This window comes from Cornus florida, unplaced genomic scaffold, assembly GCF_030987335.1.
Source record: "Cornus florida cultivar Cherokee Brave unplaced genomic scaffold, ASM3098733v1 CherokeeBrave_3.0.0_Hap2_Chr11, whole genome shotgun sequence".
NCBI lineage: Eukaryota > Viridiplantae > Streptophyta > Magnoliopsida > Cornales > Cornaceae > Cornus > Cornus florida.
The window spans coordinates 76,615,202-76,634,395 of record NW_026775581.1 but is presented as its reverse complement, the minus strand read 5'-3'; the positions used below and the strand labels follow the sequence as shown (position 1 = coordinate 76,634,395).

The 19,194-nt window shown below is 36.5% G+C and overlaps 1 long non-coding RNA gene across 1 annotated transcript in view; it reads left to right on the top strand.

The window, feature by feature from the left end:
• The window catches only part of LOC132283212 (uncharacterized), a 115,610-nt gene that overhangs the window by 88,008 nt on the left and 8,408 nt on the right, over positions 1-19,194 (top strand). The window contains exons 5-8 of the long non-coding RNA XR_009471971.1: positions 2,810-2,889; positions 10,594-10,641; positions 17,606-17,668; positions 18,437-18,565. This is a non-coding gene — a long non-coding RNA (uncharacterized LOC132283212). The remainder of the gene's footprint in view (positions 1-2,809; positions 2,890-10,593; positions 10,642-17,605; positions 17,669-18,436; positions 18,566-19,194) is intronic.

Genomic DNA, 19,194 nt, shown 5'->3' with positions numbered 1-19,194 from the left:
ATATGGCAACTTCAAGTAAGAAAGTGGACTTTAAAGATGAGGTTAAGAATGTTATGGGTTCATGCAGAGATGAAGAAGTTTGTGGCAACATGTTTAAGATCCTCGATTCAAAATTATCCCCAAGAAATGTGGTGCTTCTGACATTAAAGATTTTAGACCAATTAACCTAGTGGGTTGTATTTACGAGCTCGTGGCTAGGGCTCTTGCTCTTAGGATAAAGGATGTCATGGATGGGATTATCTCGGATTCCCAGAATGCTTTTGTTGAAGGATGGCAAATACTTGATTTAGATTTTATTCCAGGCAAATGTGTTGATTTCAGATTACAAAGTGGTGTTCCTGGAGTCTTATGCAAACTTGACATTAAAAATGCTTATGATCATGTGAACTGGAATTTCCTGATATATTTGCTATAGAGAATGGGATTTGGAAGCAGATGGAGGAAATGGATAGAGACATATCTTTCGTTTGTCAAGTTCTCTGTTCTTGTGAACGGATTTCCTGCTAGTTTCTTTAGGTGTACCCGGGATTTAAGACAGGAGATCTTTTATCATCTTTCTTTTTTCTGATTGTAATGGAGGGTTTGAGCAGACGTATGAGGAGGGCAAAAGATCTCGGTCTTATAAAAGGCTCTAGGGTGGGTAGAGATTTAGTCCATCAGTTGGAGATCTCCCATTTACTTTTTGCGGATGACACCCTGGTTTTTTGTGATGTTGATGTGCCTCAACTTAGATATTTGAGATGTATCCTGGCTTGCTTTCAGGTAGTTTTTGGATTGAAGGTCAATGTGGCTAAGAGCGTGCTTGTCCCGATAGGGGAGGTTCAGGATATTTCCTCCTTAGCTGCAGTCCTTGGGTGTAGAGTGAACTCTTCTCCTATCCCTCATTTGGGTTTGCCCCTAGGGGTTTCCTCTAGAAGAGTGGGGAGTTAGGACCCTGTGATTGACAGGTATGCGAAGAGATTGGAAGGATAAAAGAAGCAATATTTGTCTAAGGGGGAAAGTTACTCTTATAAAGAGCACTTTATCGAGCCTTCCCACATATTTTTTTATCTATGTTCCAAATTCCATGCTCTGTTGCTGATAGGATTGAAAAAATACAAAGGGATTTCCTTTAGGGCAGAAGGGGCGATGAGTTTTAAGTATCACCTTGTCAGATGGGAGCAAGTTTGCAAGCCCATGAAGTTAGATGGTCTTGGTATCAGGAGATTGGTTCCCTTTAATCAAGCTCTCCTAGGTAAATGGTTGTGGAGATATGGGAGGGAAAGACATCGCCCCTGGCGAAGCCTAGTTTCATGTCGGTTTGGGGAAGAGAGTGACGGTTGGTCTACCCGTCCGGTTTCTCTTATGGGAGGAGTCGAGGTGTGGAAATCCATTCAGAAGGGATGGGATGTCTTCTCTTCTCACATCATATTCAAAGTTTGTGATGGTAGATGTGTTTGTTTTTGGGAAGACCTATGGTATGGTGACCAGCCATTATCTCGTACATTTCCCAGATTATACAGTATTGCAGTTGATAGACATGCCTACGTAGCTGACTATTATCGACTCGATAATAGTGGAATTACGTGGGATGTGTACTTTCGGCGTTCTTTTCAGGATTGGGAGATGGACGAAGTATGTGTTCTTTTGGATATGTTGTATCGGCAGGAGGAAATTGGCAGAGGTAGTGACAATCTAATAGGTTTCCCTCTTCCCATGGTCGTTTCAAAGTTCGATCCTTGTTTCCATGTCTATCTAACTTTGATAGCCTTAAGAAGTGGTGTGTGCGATTATTGGAAAGGATGTTGTGTGAGAAGTGGTGTACGTGATTATTGATTCATGCTTGGAGAGGATGTCATGTGAGAAGTGGTGTACGCGGTTATTGGAGCATTGTCCCACATTGCGTATGGTGGTGCATTTGGAAGGAGAGGAACAGTAGAATGTTTGAAGGGAAGGAGTCGTCCTCGGCGACGATGAAACTTCATATTATTCACTCTCTTTTCAATTATGTGAAGAGGAGTTCTTGCTCCTCTTCTGATGATTTAATCATTTTTTTGGATTCTTTGGGGCCTTAAACCCCAGTTCCACTTCTGTATAAAGGACGCGTTCCCTTGTTGAACGCCTTTTTTATTTAATTTTTCCTTTAAAAAAAAAAAAAAAACCTCAATCGATCAGATCGTAGCTTTTCTCCCTATCACATATGTCTCGCCTTCTAGCATTGATAGCGGAGGTAAGAATAGTTGATTAGTGTTTTTCTTGTGCTAGAGTTTTTTTTTTGCTTAGCCTCTTGGATTGTTGGAGGATTATCATAGGCTCGTAGCTCTAGCTAGCTTTCTTCTTAGCAGCTATTTAGTTCTGTTGTGTCTTGTTTCAAAGCCTCCTACTTGGATTGTGAGTGGTTTAATGTGTTGTTTAGGTTCTGCAAAACCTACAGGCATGTTTGGGATTCTTTTATTTTTTTTCCTTTCTAAGACTTTCGCTTTATGCCTATAATGACTTTTTCATCAAAATCTATTCATGGAATCAGTCATTGCACTGTAAAACTGAACCAGTATATCAACTGTAATGTATAGAGTTATTGTGTCCACATCTAACTCATTTGGGATTAGATTCTGATTTTAAAGTTTATCTTGATCTGTTTAAATCTTGATACCTTGCAAACATAATAATTTTGTGGTGAAATATATCTCCGATTTGAAGCTAAATCCTTTGAAAATGAAATAATTTGGGCAATTTACCTAGCATTGAATAAGGTTGTGCGTGTAATACTGTTGGTGTTGTAATTCTATAATGAGGTGCTCCGATTTATGTTTGTTCTATTTCTCTGAAGGTTTGAATATTGTCATGAAAAGTTACGGAAACAAAGTGGGACAATTCCGTGGAACATCCAGTTACTTCTTTGTTGATTTGGTAATCATTCTCTGTTTGCTTTAGTCTTTTTTCTTGATCTTTTCATTTGTTTGACAAAGTACATTGTTTTATATTATCTCATTAAGTTATCAGGATTCTATGGAAGATCAGTGGAGGCCCATAGGATTGGAATTGTAGGATCAAATCGAGGAGAGTAAGATTCTATAAAACTAGTACAAAATTAACTTAAACTAACTCTTAAAGTTATTTTTCAAAATAAATAGAGGGTAAGAATCAATTTTCAATATTATCAACATGCTAGCAAATCTCAATGAGCATTAAAAGATACTAAGAGAGTAAGCCACATGACAAACACTTGAAACCAATTTTTTTATTTCCTCCATACAAGAATTTCAACATAACTGTGAAGCAGAATTTCACAGAAGCAATTAAACAAAGCCTAAACTATTTAAGAAGAACAATTTAGTTACCTATTTATCTAAGCAATTTTGTTGGAAAGACAATTTTTTGGTTAAGAACAAGAGTGAGTGTGTGTCTGATAGAGAGAGAGAGAGAGAATAAAAAACAAAGAGCCTGTAAAAGACTATTCTCTAAAGAGAGACCTTTAACTAGTTTTTGTGAAATTGTTAACCAAACAAGCTTTTGTACTGATTTATGATTTTCAGTTATATGAAAACAGAATACTCTATTCTCAGAAAACTAAACCAAACAAACCCAATGCTCTATTTTCTTCGTTTCTTTTTCTTTTTCTTTTTCTTTTTATTTTATATTTTTGAAATAGGCAAATAATAGGTGGGGCACCTGAGCTATCTCTTTTTTTTTTTTTGTTTTGAAAAAGAAAGAAAAATAGAGCACAATAGAGGAAAGTTTTGAAGTTTTGGGTCATACCTTTGAAGTTCAAGTTTGATTGAACCTACCATTGAAGTTAGGTCTTTGCTTTTTGTTCCTTTTTAAATGCAATTAGGCTAAAGTGTTGGACTGTATACTTAAAAACCTTAAATTTATTTGCAAGAATGGGTTGTTAGCTCAAATAAATATAGAAAAAGAAGAAAACAATGTACAAAATTTAACAGGAACAGTAGGATTGCAAGATCCTACACGATTCTACAATTCTAATTCCAATCCTAATGCGATTTGAATCGATTTAGATCGTACAATTTGGATCAATATTTTAACAACCATGATTAATAAACTAATACCTTATGTAAGGGGAAAAAACTCCACAATTTCAAATATTTTACAAGTCATAGATGATAGACTATACTATTTCATGCATATCTTAGCATAGACAAAATCTGTACCATGTCATACAGTAATTTTTTTTATTATTTTTTTCAAATTGTTGTAATTAAACCACATTGATTAATCTTGCTTTTTTTTTTTTTTGGTTGGATATATTATTCTGCTATTGTTAATGTTTCTATTGACACTAGAAATCACATTGTTATGGTGTGTAAATTGATCCATTCAAGTAAGAAAAATGTCCATAAGCATCCAAAATAATATTGAAACAAAATGTCTATGCAATATCGTGAGTGACATTTTGTTATGCTAGGGTTGCTGTGATTTTGGGCCCGAGTTTAGTATCAGGTCGCGTTGACCCATTGAATGAACAAGTAAAATTTTTAACTTATTTTTTGCTTTGCAGGTCATGGACCTTGTTTAGTACTCTATTGTAACCCGATATATAAGGGCGCTTAGGGTTTGGAGTGGACATTGAAAATCGCAGAGAAAGGGAGTGAGAGCAAGAGCTAGGGTTTGGGGCTGGAACTTGTAATTTCTTATTTTTTGTATAGTGATAACTTTTGCCAGATCTCCACCGTGGATGTAGGCTTTGCCGAACCACGCTAAAACTGTGTTCTTTGTGTGGCGTGTTTACCTTTTTGTCGTGTTTCTTGATTTTTTCCTAGTGTTGTGTTTATCGTAACAAACTGGTATTAGAGCTTTCGGTTCAAATTAGGGATGACATCGAGAATTGAGAAGTTTAACGGCAGAAATGATTTCAACTTGTGGTGGTCAGGATGCAGGCTCTGTTGGTTTAACATGGGTTATCCAAGCGCTAAAGGGAAAGGATGCACTGGCAGAAAAGATTAAAGACAAAGATAAGGTTATAGGGAAAGCCCACAATACAATTATGTTGTGCTTGAGAAATGAGGTTTTGCGAGAAGTTGTTGGAGAGACTATGCCGGATGGGCTATGGAGCAAGTTGGAGCCTCGGTATATAACAAAATCTCTTGCGAACTGCTTGTATCTAAATAAGTGGTTGTTTACTCTTAGATGCAAGAAAGTTCGTCACTAAAAGACCATCTTGACGAGGTAAACAATACCATAATGGACTTGAATAATATTGATGTCAAAGACAGTGGATGAGGATCAAGCTATTATTCTGTTGTGTTCTCTACCACCCTCGTATGAGAACTTTGTCGATACGATGATGTATGGCATAACTGCTTTGTTTATAGAAGACGTAAAGGCAACTTTGAATTCCAAAGAGTTGTAGAGGAGGACGTTTGAAGGTAATATAGAAAGTTAGGCAAATGGATTGGTTGTTAGAGGGAAAAAGAATCAGAGGAATGGTCCGGCAGGAGAAATCATTCCAAGTGTAAGAACAAAACGAAGGTGCTGAGATGCTACATCTGTCACAAGGAAAGACACTTCAGGAAAAACTGTCCGTAACATAAGAAGGGAAAGGGAAAATCCTCTAAAGTTGATAGTGTGGTTGTTATGGAGGGTAATGATTCAGATGGTGATAACATTCTCACGATTTCAGTTGGCAGTGCTCTTTTATAGGTTCATTGATGGAGGGAAGTTCTAATGGGCATTGATGCATCATGCAAGGTTGTAGGTATTGGTACAGTTCGAATGATGATGTATGATGGCATAGTGAGGACATTTACTGATATCAGTACGAGAAGAAGACTGAACTTTTGGAATGGTTAACGGAAAGGTTGGAGAGATGTAATTTCTATACAACTTACAGAAAGAAACTTAAAATGTTAGAGAGGGTGTAACTTAAATATTTAAATAACATTCCCCCTCACGTGTGGCCTTCTTTTGGTCCAACACATGTTATTCAATTTTTAAATAGGTTGACGGTAAGGTTTGAACTCGAGACCTTTGGCTCTGAAACCACAGTAACTACCATCTACTCTAAAAGCTTAAGCTGTTAGAGATGGTGTAACTTAAATATTTAAATTCTTCAACAAAGATACTTGATAGTAGGGCTGTGACCTTTCATGAGTCTGCGATTCCTACTCCGCAGAGAGAGGTAGATGATTCAGGTAGAGCTCAAGTTGTCAGTAAGTAGGTGGAGCATGTAGAGGTTCAATTAAAGGATGGTCCTAATCGGTCAACTAATGAGTAGGTGCAGCTTCGGACTATAAGAGATGCACAATTGCAGCAGTTTAGTGTAGCTAGAGACAGGCCTAGGAGGGGGACTATGCCACTTTAGAGGTATCGATTTTCACATGTTGATTCGATCGCTTATGCACTTAGTGTGGCAGAGGATATTGATGAACAGGTATCGTGTACTTATCATAAGTTCATCACAAGTGGAGAGTCAGTATAATGGTTTATTGCCATAAGTGAGGAGATTGAATCTCTTCATAAGAACCAGACTTGAGAGGTAGCTAAAAAGGCTAAGGGTAGAAGATTATGGGTTGTAATTGGATCTTCAAGAAGAAGGAAGGAACTTCAAGAGTGGAAGATGCGAGGTTCAAGTTATGCTTGTTGACAAAGGGCTATACACAAGGGAAGGGGTGGACTTCAATAAAGTGTCTTTTCTTGTGGTGAAACATAGCTTAATCGGTGTTACTTACTATGGTTGCTCTATATGACTTGGACCTTAAGTAGCTGTCAAGACTGTTTTCTTGCATGTTGAGTTGGAAAAGCATATTTATATATGCATCAGCTTGAGGGGTTTGAGATTCTTCAAAAGGAAGATCATGTTTGCCTACTGAAGAAGTCCTTGTATGTAGGGCAATAAATGAGCCGAGCCGAGCCGAGCCGAGCTTAAAGGTGTTTGGGCTTGGCTCGACTTATTTCAGGAGGAGTTTGAACTCGACTCGAGCTTGATTGAGCCGAGCTCAATGTTGATCGAGTTCGGCTCGGCATAATTTAGCCAAGCTCGAGCTCGGCTTGACAAGCTCATTTACGAGCCATCAATATAGACAAACACAAATCTTCAAAAATATATATACACACACATTATATATATATATATACGCATACACAATTAGGATATATATATATATAGATGCGTATAATAACTAGGCTAATATGAGAGCAGAGGGAGAAAAAACGATGAGAGTGAAATTTTAAAACACAAAGAAAAATGTAAAACTAATCAGTAACTGACTTGAAAATCTATTATAAGGAGTTTTATCAGCGTTTTAGTCGTCATCGCCTTTGACTACTCATAGTGGTTACTATATTTGTGTTTCGATATCGTCATCGCCACAACGCCGCTGACCTGATTTGCTTGGATTGTCCATGTTGTGAGATTTGTGTGAATGAGGAAGTGAGGAAGAGATAGATATTAAGGTTACCAATTTGCAAATGGACGATGGGCCCTTAATTGGATGGGTTGTACCTGTTTCAATTTAAAAAGGACAAAAATATATGAACCTAGTTGAGTTGGACCAGTTTTGGGCTGGTTTAAAATTATGGATTGAAATGAAACTAAATGTTCTTTGGAAAATTTTATTAGGCTTGAACTCATAATTATAATTTAAACATATATATATTAATGTATATATATTATTACATATGCTCGTGAACACGTTTCCGAACTTTGTTCACGAACAAACGAGCCGAGTATAAGGTTGTTTGAGATTAGTTTGTTTATTAATCAAGGTTGAAAATTCTGTTTGAAATTGGTTCATTTATTAAACAAATGAACACAATCTGAGCCTTTAACGGACCGAGCTTAAGTTGTTCGTCAGAACATTTGGTTCATTTACAGCCCTACTTGTATAGGCTGAAGCAATCTCCTAGATAGTGGTACAGGTGATTTGACACCTTTATGGTTGGGAGTGGCTAATGTAGGAGTGAATTTGACTGTTATGTTTATCACAGGAGGCCTTCAAATGGTTTGTTGTGTTTGTCGTAACAGTTGCTATACTGAAGTTTCTGCGCCACAATACTGGGTTAGGATATATGTTATGGGCATTGTGGAGATGTGTAATTTTTTTTTTTTTTTGGAACTCAGAACTTCCCTAGGCAGGGGGCCTTTGGACCCACCCTAGGCTACAAACTAAGGGTGCAATGCCTAACCCCATAGGATGCACCATGTAATCCGGGGGTGATAAAGGGGGGCTGACAAGGCTCGAACATTGGACGAAGTAACGCCCATGCTCTCACCTTACCAACTCATCCAAGCCCCCAGGGGCGAGATGTGAAATTTAATTTCAATAATGATTAATTTAGTTGCTTTAAGAAGGGAGAACAGGTCTATCGAGCATCATGATTATTATTACTTTATTTTTTTGGAAACGATACTCTTTCAAATAGAATTATAAGTTATTCAGATGAAGGGGCTTGTTGAAACACTATCCTTTCTCCTTGCACATGCTTTTAGATATATTGAAGCAAATTTGTAAAGATATGTGGAGTAATCTATTTAAAGGAGGAGAAAACTTATGCAACCCTATGTAAGAAAGAAATGAATTGGTACTATAATTTTGTCTTGAATATTTGGTCTGCTGTACTTTATTTCACATTTCTTGAAAAATGTGCTCTTTTATAAATAAATAAAAAATACTAAGTTTGTTAGATATATTTTCATAAATAAAAGTAATTTATCACAAAGCTTTCTTTTGTTTGCCACGAAGATGGGAGGTGATCAAGATAAGAAAGATTAAGATATACAAATATTAAGCTATGAACAATTTTAACAAATTTGTGTCTGAATTCAAGCTTAATGTGCTTGTATTGCTTGAAACAAGGGTCAACCAAAACAATGTTGATGCAATCCATATGGTAATTGCTCTCACTAATGGTCACTATCTGTGATGTTTCCAAATTTTACCATTTTCCAATTTCTGGAATTTTCTAATTTTTCGAGGGCATTTTCATCTTTTCTCATTTTGTGTGCCGGACATCGTGGGATGTGATGGGTGTGTCCGAGAGCTGGTTGGGGTATTTCATTGAGTTTAGCACTCTTTGAAATGCAAGGGTTGCCATTTCGGTATTTTTCCGTTTTTCAGGCCGGACGGTCCCTGGTGGGACCCGCTGCCGGGACTATTGTGTACGTGAGTTTTGTTTGGGTCCAGTTGTACCTCATTTATTTTATTTTATGTATGTTATGTGGTTGAAAATTTTCATGTGTATATATATATATATATATATATATATATATATATATATATATATAATTATGGTGTAAAAATAAAGAATAAAAAGAATTTTTTTTTAAATTAAAAAGTGGTAGGACCCACCACTTTACATATATGTGGCAAGGAGACCACATTTGGGTCTCACAATTCTCTCTTCTCTCGGCTTCCTCTCTCTTCTCCTCTCTTTTTCTTTTTTTCTTTTTCTTTTCTTCTTAAATTTCAAACTACGATTACTCCCTCAATTTTGTGAGTTTTTGAGTGCCGTTTGTGGCAAATTAAAGAGCGTGCCGAGATCTACGATTTGATCAGAGCAATTCTTCATTTGGTGCACTTGGAAATTTCAAAATTTAGGGTTTGGATTGGGCTCAATTTGGGGGTTTTGCTTCCTTTTGAGGTAGGGGTCTCTGATACACACATTCTTTGATTTTTGTGAATTTTCTCCTTAATAATTGGGCTATAGCATGTTTAATTTCATGGAAATTGTTTATGCTTATATGAGTCTTGTGTATTTAATATGATAATTGTATATCATGTGATAATTGACCATATGTATATTGTCTATTTGAATTGTATGAGATGGCATGCTAAAGTTGAATTTATATGCTTAAATTTCATGTGTAACTACATAACTCTGTGTTATTAAATGTATGTGACTATGTTGTTGATTATCGTGTTATGAAAAAACATTTTTTAAGTGATTTTGTTCCATGCCTTGTGTATTTAAATTACCGTAATTATAATGTGAAAGCATGGTACATGTATTACACAAATTTCTCTTAAATATGATATATGGTTTAAATGTGAATATGTGAAGAATTAAGGCATGGAAAGGCATGATGCATTCATGCATGACATTGGGCATGAAAAGGGAAAAAAATTTGAGTTGAAATGGAAAAAAAATTGTTTTTGAAAGAAATAAAAGAAAATATTTTGGGAAAGGTTTTGATGGAAAGTTTTGCGAAAAACCTGGTCGCCTAGGAGATTGCCTATGGGTCCGTGGCGTTGATGTGATCTAGAGAGAACTAGGGAGACTGCCCTAGCGTGGTTGAGTTAACTAGCCCCAAATGATGCCCTGGAGCTTGCCTTGTGGTCAGGGACAGTTAGCCAATCCTTCTCTCGTGCCGCCACGGAGTTGCCATGGGACGGGTTGCATTAACAGTTTGGAAATGATGGCAAAAATGGTTTTGGTAAAATAGGGAGTGACATTGCATAGCATTGCATCTCATTGCACTGCATAATTTAATTATGACTTAGATTGTCGAATTTGTTGCTATGTTTACCCCGGTATGGTATGATCCCGCTTCTTTATTTTTCTATTCATTGTGTGGATTCACGGGGTCATAAGAGGTGTCTCTTAGGTACCACCTACTGAGAAATTTGCTGACCCCTTATATTTAATATTTTTCAGGACATGGAAGGGAAGTGGCGGACGACGCTCCTCCACAGGGTTCGATGGGTTAGTAGACCGTTTTGACATACTTTGTAACTATGATCTCATTTTATTTATTATTATTATTATTATTATTATTTTATAAACCCTGCGATGATACGTATATTATGTATTCACATAGGAAATGACGGTAGTGCCCTTAGTTGACCTCGAGTTCAGGTAAGGACCTGGTTAACGATTCAGACCCTCGGGTTCGAGTTGTTACACTATCACACAGTTATACACTCTCTCAATTAGGCAGGATTTGTATTTTGTGGAGTCCTGATAGTATCTCCATTAGTATCAAGTAATCATCCAAACTAGTCATACATTGCCATTCATCATTGATGGGAAGTGATACCTCCTTCCATCTGTCTTTTGTCTATGTATCTAACTTTATTGTTGAAAGAAGGGAACTTTGGTCCATTTTAACTCTATAAGCTCCATCTGTCCACTCTAGTCCTCTTGGGGGACTTCAATGCAATTTCACATGTAAGTGAAAACTTTAGTGGAGCTAGCAGATGATCTCCAGCTATTGAGGACTTAGGAGAAGGCCTACAACTCTCAGGACTGAAAGATTTGAGATTTTCTGGGATTTACCATATATCTAAGAAGCACAGACACGGATATGGGACACGGACATGACACAACACGGACACGGCGACACGGCGACACGGCAAATCCAAAAACATTAGGACACAGACATAGCGGGGACATGGCAAATAGTATATATATATTATATTTATATGATGTAGTACTTTAAAATTACTGAGTGTAACTATTTTTCATTAACCTCATAATGAAAAAAATACACAAATCATAACTCATTTACTGTAATAGTGTAATGACTGGCCCTTAAATTTCTATTTGTCTTGTCTAAAATTGCATATTAACCTTACAAGTTTAAAATTATTATGTACTGACTACTTAAGTGAGTAAAAGTTGTTAAATAACTTTACATATTTAAACTTTAACCCAACTTTCTTTCAAAAAATTTTTAGACCCCCAAAAATAAGACACGTGTGTCGGACACACACCCCTGGCGTGTCTGACACGGATTCTTCGCCCATTTTGGTGTGTCCTTGCTTCCTAGCCATACATGGAACAATAAAGTGAAGGAATTTCCAATATAACAATGAAGATTAACAGAACACTCATCAATTACCAATGGAACTCTACTTTCCCCATGTCTGAGTGTTAGTTTCTCCCACCGGGGATCTCTGACCACAATCACATCTTCCTCAAGCTTATCAAGCCAGCTACAAGGAAAATGATTCCTCTCATATTTTTCTACCATTGAGCCTCTCATCCTCACTTCCTATCAACCATTTCAAATACATGGAGACTGTTTGTCCAAGGAACCTCCATGTTTCAAGTGGTCAAGAAACTGAAGATGCTCAAACAACCCCTTAAGGAGCTACAGAAACTTAATTCCTCAGCTGTCTCTGACCTCTTAACAAGAATCTCTGCAATAAAACAGAATTTGCACTCTTGTCAAGAGAGCCTTGATTTGAATTCTATGTGTTCAATATCACTGAGAAGCGTGGAAAGAGAACTAGTGTCACAATACCTCTCCCTATGCTCAGCAAAGCAGGTTAGGGACAGTAACAATTCTTTATTCTTCAGATCCATTTATTGAAGTGAACAAATCAAAATTGAGGTTAGTGAGAACCCACCTCATTTCCTAGGTAGAAACTCCATTTCCCCATTCATCCAAAACTCAGTCCCATTCCAATTCCTCTACTCTCTCTCATCTATTCCTTCAAACAAAGAGATAAAGCTTTGCCTTTTTGGTCTTGACAATGACAAGGCTTTAGGCACTATTGGATACAATGCCTATTTCTTGAAAATAAAAAATAAAAAATAAGTTTGGCTTGTCAGTGGTTTTGATGTCACTAAGTCAATTAGGGATTATTTTTTTTTCTAGTGGGAAGCTACTAAAAAAGGTCAACGACACTTGCATTGCTTTAGTTCCTAAGGCACCAAACCCTTCAAACCTAAATTACTCTAGACCTATAAATGCATATACTTCTTGCTAACAACCTCATGTGTAACAGGTTGGGTGCTTCGCATTCCGGCCCAAAAGCTTAAGCTATAAGGTAGGGCTAACACCCAACCCATTTATACCCATTACACTTTCTATCCGGATCGAATGTGGGACAAGTCCTTGTTTTAACATTCTCCCCCACCCAAACTCGTAACGCCCTCGTTGCGGTCAGGCCACCCTGCCTATCCCGGATCAATGACTGAGTTTGGCTTTAATACCAACTATAATGGGTCATGTGCTTCGCGTTCTGACCCAAAAGCTTAAGCTATTAAGTGGGGCTAACACCCAACCCATTTATACCCATTACACTTCCCATCTGGATCTGATGAGGGACAAGTCCTCCTTTCATCTCATGGGGATAGGTGAAAACCACATTTGGACTATATGAATTCATACATTTTCAATCTAGATTTGATGAGAGTCAAGTCAATTTTCTTAACAAAATAAGGAATGGTGTTCGATTTCCAGTGAAACAAGGCCTATCTATTTATTGCTGTTGAATAGTGGGATTATCTTGGTCGCTGTTTTTATGAGCATTCAATTAGAATCTTTAGCAGTTTATTATTGTTTTTCTAAATGTAATATTTCACTTATAAATGCTATAAAGAATGCTAGATTTCCTAAGAACATATTACATGGCGGCAAAATAGGATTACTTCCAATAACATAATAATTTGAATGATCAATTCTTTGGAGCTATTATTAAATATGTTATAAGAGAATTATTGTTAAATTGGAATTACATCTATGAGACGGTACATTTAGAACCTGACTAGTTAAATTTAAGATAAATGAGATGATTTGAGTGAAATTTAGTTTATTGAAACACTTCAAGGAATGATTTACCTTCTAAGAGCTCTATCCCTTCCCATGCAAAAATACGGTTTGCCCTTTTAATGCAATAAAACCATTTTTCATGCAAAAATAATCTTATGGACAACTAAATTAGGTTAAAAATAAATGAAACACTTACATGAGAACATGAAAATTAATTGTGATGCAACCAGACCGAACCACGCAAAATTTTTTCCTCACTTGAGTTCAATTAAAAATCCTAAGTTTGAGTGATCAACAAAGTTATCCAAAATACTTTTTACCCTTGGCATCTTCATCATTGTTGATCAACTTCAGAAGTCATCTCAAATGGATCAAGAGGTGATCAATTCTATCTAAATGACTTAAAATAAATAAAAAGTACAGAATCTGTCTTTTGTTACAAAATTTGCCAACTTACAAAATACCTTTCAGTAAGGTTATGTCTTTCCCTAAAATGATGTCTTTTAAATTTTAAATACCAATGTAAATAAAACTTTTCAGGAAGGTTTTGTCCTTTATAGAAAGACACCTTTTAATTTTAATTATTATTATTATTATTATTATTATTATTTTGACAAGTCAAGACACTTTTTTAAATTTAAACACCAACTTATATATAATGTATATATAATTAATTTGAAAACATATTTTTATATATCTCCAACAGAGGTAAGCACTCACCCTTTCAAATGCTGTGCTGGTGGTTAACCACAAAAGCCCAAAGATGTGTAGTGATTCCAGCTCTGTTAGACGCCTCCAGATTGGGAAAGCTTAAACCACCTTCTGATTTTGGCTTGCAAACATCACTCCAAGCAACCTTAGCCCCAGACTTCTTCATCTCTACGCCTGATCAAAGAAAATTTCTAAAGATGCCATTAATTTCTCTTAGACCAGATTTGGGAAGCATGAAAATACATGACCAAAAGGGTTATATTCTGACTATGATAGATTTAACTAGATGAAGACAGCCAACATTGGTTACTCTTGCTAGTTCAATGGCCTATTTTATGAGTAATTCTTTCCATAAGGGATTAGAATCAGTGGTCTTCAACCTAGTGGAGATATGGAGAATTCCCAAATGCCTAATATGAAGGTTCCCTCTCTTAAAACTAGGAAGATTAAGGATATTGAGCTTGGTGGAGTGATATCGGACAGATAGTGCTCTAATACCAAACTAATGTAGGACAAAAAGAAAGAACGGGATGAGAAGACAGAAGATGAGATGATGCTAAAAGAAGGAGATGAGAAGAAAGATGAAGGGATAGAAAAGATAGGCTAATGCTCCATTTGGTTGAAGTGATGGAAAAATAAACGAAAGAGAGGGGGAGGGATGGATAAGGCATCCCTTAGGAAGGGAAGGTGTCTCCCTTACTTTTTGTTTGGTTGAATAAAAGGGATACTAGAAATAATGGATGGGGTGACACCTTTTTTTTTTTTTTTTTTGTTTTGGTTTGGTTGGAAGGAAAAGAAGGAGAGTTTTTATTTCTTTTTAGCAATATATCCTCACTACATAAAATCTATATCTACACTATTATAAAGGTTTTTTTTTTTATTTTCAAACATTTTTCATATTTTGTAAAATACAAAAAGAGAGCTTTTCCCTTTTCTTTGAAGGTTATAAATATTTTGGCATGAATGTTAATTGTGTGTTAGTGGGATTTTTTATTTGTGTAAGTGGGAGACATGTGAGTTAGAACAGATCGAAGACCGTATCGGCGAGACTAATTATCAATTTTTTATGGTAATTCTATGATTTACTGGAATGCCTGTTACGAACTTTGTAGAGATGAATTAGCATTCCAAGTTTTATCTGAAGGCCATTCTACAGTAATGAACTTCAACTTTCTTTTGATGTACCTAAAAGCAAAAAAAGGAATGATGTTTCTATCATTGTGTTGTTTCTTTGCCTTTTTGCTATTAAAGTGTAATACCCCTAATTTTAAAAGGATAGTCTCAGCATTTTAATTTTTATTTTATTGGCTTTTTATTTGTTTAATTGCTATTCTTGTTTGTTTAATTGTTTAATTGCATTTATTAATTGATTTTTGAATTAAATTAATTTAATGGTTCTATGTGCATTGTTAATTTATTTAAATTGTTAATTGTTGTGTGCTATTTTCCGTTAATTGTTAAATTATAGTTCGGTTGTTAAATTAGGGTAAGTTTTGGATTTTTATAATTAGGGTTTCTGTTAGAAGTCCGGTAGGTGGAATGTTATAACATGGATTTTATCCTATGGGCCGATTAGGGTTTAACTTGGATTAGGGTTTCTGTCTTGGATTACCATTAGAATTAGGTTATACTTGTGCCTATATAGATACGGTTATAAGCTGTAGGAAGGGTTGGAAAAACTCTATTCACGTATCAAAGCTACAGAGAGATACAGAGTGAGATTTTGAGAGAATAGAGCACGTTCGGTGTGGGGTTCGACTGAGGCTTCAAGGTCGGACCTAGAAGAAAGGAAGAACAGAAGTAAGAGGAGGATAGGCAGTAGTTTAGTGTTGCCGGAACAGTGGACACGACACCGAGATTTCAAAACTGAAATCACAGGCAAGTTCTTTTCTTCCTCCTTCCCTCTGGCTTATGTTCTATGCACCTAGATAGTCTTTAGGGTTTAATTAATCATTAACTGAGTTTTACATGTATATTAGATGCTATATTGATGATATATATGGAAATCTGTTAAATTATAGTTTGGGCATGTTTGATTTCAGTTGTATTCTTAAAGCATGCTTAGTCTATAGAACTTGTAGTTTTTGTATTTAATTTCAACTGCTGTAAACATACCATGGGGATTATACTAGACACAGTTAGGACCCTTAGGAACAGTTTAAAACCAAATAGACAGGTTGGGAGCGACCGGAGACGAAGCAGAAGGTCGCAGAAGTTGCAGCGGTTGAAGACGGCTCTCAGAGGAGGTGAGAGCCGGCTCCATAGAAGTGGGAGCCGGCTCCCACACATGTAAAGCCGGCTCCAAGGTCCTTGGAGCCGGCTCCAGGCTGATTAGAGCCTGCTCCCAAAGTCTTGGAGCAGGCTCTTTTCAATAGTAAGCATTCTGATATTTTTTTACGAGTTATGGTTACTGTTGGAGCATGGGAACTGTTCTGAAAATTTTGGGACTTCACAAAGGGATTAAATGGTTTATTTTGGGTGTTATTAAGACCTTAGATTGATCAAGGTTGGCCTCTGAGTCAGTGGGACAAACGATATTAAATTAATAAACTTTCTATACGGTTAACGGATGAAAGACGGATTAATTGCTTAACTAAATTTTAGCAATTTAATGGGATTTAGGATGTTTATAAAACTCATTTTAAAATGCATGATAGGGCCATCTATGTATTTGTTTTGATCTATACATGCTTTGGGATGCTAATTGCCGAAATATTAAACCTTTTCTGCAATTACTTGGATTACTGTTGGATTGCAATTGCTAGAATAATGAAACGTTTTCTGCAACTACTTAGATAATGGTTTGGACTGTAAATTACTAAATTATGATTTATATATTGTAATTTACATGGATATGGAGGATTGTATGCACCGGTATGAGACGGTGGCATACTAGGGACGGTTTAGCTTCAAAACGCTAAGACCTAACCTATCGGATTAATGGAATGGATTGTAAACTATTGAATCCTAAATTGAGTGACTTCCTGGTTTAGTTGGTTGTAATTAAGTCATATCAGCTGAATAAGTTGAATGACTAACTGGACTGTGTTTCGTATGTCACCTCAATGAACAATTGAATGACATACTCTGGATTTGGACGGACTTTAGATATATGATTATGGTACCACGAGATGAGCTTGAGTCTCAGGCTCGTTGGTTAGGGTGCGTATATGCAGTGGATGCGTAGTTGGATATAGTAGGTTGAGGTGTACCCTGTTAGGTCTAGGTACTTATGCCCACCTTTGGGTGCGTTTTCGCACGTTGCCTTCTATTCAGGTTGAGACCCCTATTATAGTCCAGTGAATGTCCCTTAGTGTGGATATATATATATGTATGGACTAAATAGATATTGTGAGGTATCTAGGGTGTATCTGCGTATCGGGTCACTGCATGGATTGCAGTTAGATTAGAACTTGTTCGTGGGCTAACCCACTCTTTTATTCTTTTCATGTACAGGACGGTTCCAACCTTAGAGCTTGATCGTGCTATTCGAGGACAATTCCTCATTCGTCAGATTATGTAGGACTTCACTCGATGTTTCTGTTTTATTTACTTTCAGTTATTTTAGTTCAGTTGGGATTTTATTTAGGGGTCCACTAGATGGATTCCCGAGTTGTACTCTTGGAAGTTTTGGATGTTTGGATTCACTTTATTCATTACCATTTGGAGGATTTGATAATGGATATTTCTGTTAGCTTTATTCTATTTCTTATTTCATTTAATATTCTGTGTTCGCTTTAAAATACTTTAATTGTTTGATATTTCCCTCGGGTTTGGGCCTGGGCTTGATCAACCCGTGTCTCGGATCCAAGGGGTATCACATAAAGGGCATGCCCAAACTAGTTCTTTGGCTTCTCTTATTGTCTGTCTTCTGTGATCTATTATAAGTGATCACTTCTCCTTGTACTTTATTGCATCATTTATTTTTATAAATTTCCAACAGTTAAGGAAAAAATGAATGAAGAACTATAGTGAATTGTGTGTAAATATATGACATTACCTTTTTGTCAACGATGGTGGTGCCAGGATACTTAAAGCACCCCATAATCGACCACCGGATACGTGCAGTCCCCGTTCCACGTGCACTCAATAATTATCGGGAAAATTCTCTAGTGGTGGCCTCAATGGGATTCAAACTCCTGAACTTCATGTGGGATGGGAACTGCCTGATGGTGGATTTTGAGGTGCTCTAAGAGGCCTAATACTGCCATCATCGACAAAAAATAAATAATAAATAAATAACTATTGTACTTTTTGCTAAACCTTCTCTTTGAATTGGTGTTACAGAAAGGGATTGCCTATATGGAGTGAACAAGTGAGAATTTGCTCTGAGAATGGACTTGAAGGTCCTAATGATGATGGGTACAGTTGGAGAAAGTATGGGCAAAAATACATTCTAGGTGCCAATTATCCCAGGTGAGAAGTCTGTTCTCTTATCCTGCATGAAAGTCACAAGCACCACTCATTCAACCATCCAATCATTTGCTCTCTCTCTCTCTCTCTCTCTCTCTATATATATATATATATATATATATATATTACACATGATTATACACACACACACACATATATATGGTCCTACACAAACATGTATGCACTTCCTTCCATATGATTCAAACTACTAACTCCATCCTTGTTTCAAATGTCCTGCTTAGATTGCCTGATACAAAAGCTTTATAATATATACATCATAGTACTTAACAAAGCAACTAAAAGGAGACACATTTTTGTTTGTCATCAATTGTCATAGCATTAAAGTGTGATTACTAAATGTCATGTTAGTGGGAGTAATTAGGCATTTATATGACCAATGGGCCAGTGGCGTAGCGGTATCAGTCTCTTACTTCCCAAAGGGAGATCAGGGGTTCAAGTCTCAGAAGAGACAAGTGTGTGTGAGTACCAACTAAGAAAAAAAAAATAGGCATTTATATATAATTGGTTACATATTGAATGAAATATAAAAAAGAACATGTATTGATCAAACTTCAAAGTAAGACTAATTTTTGCGAGAATGTTGGAATGGCCATGGCCATTGGCAAGGAAGA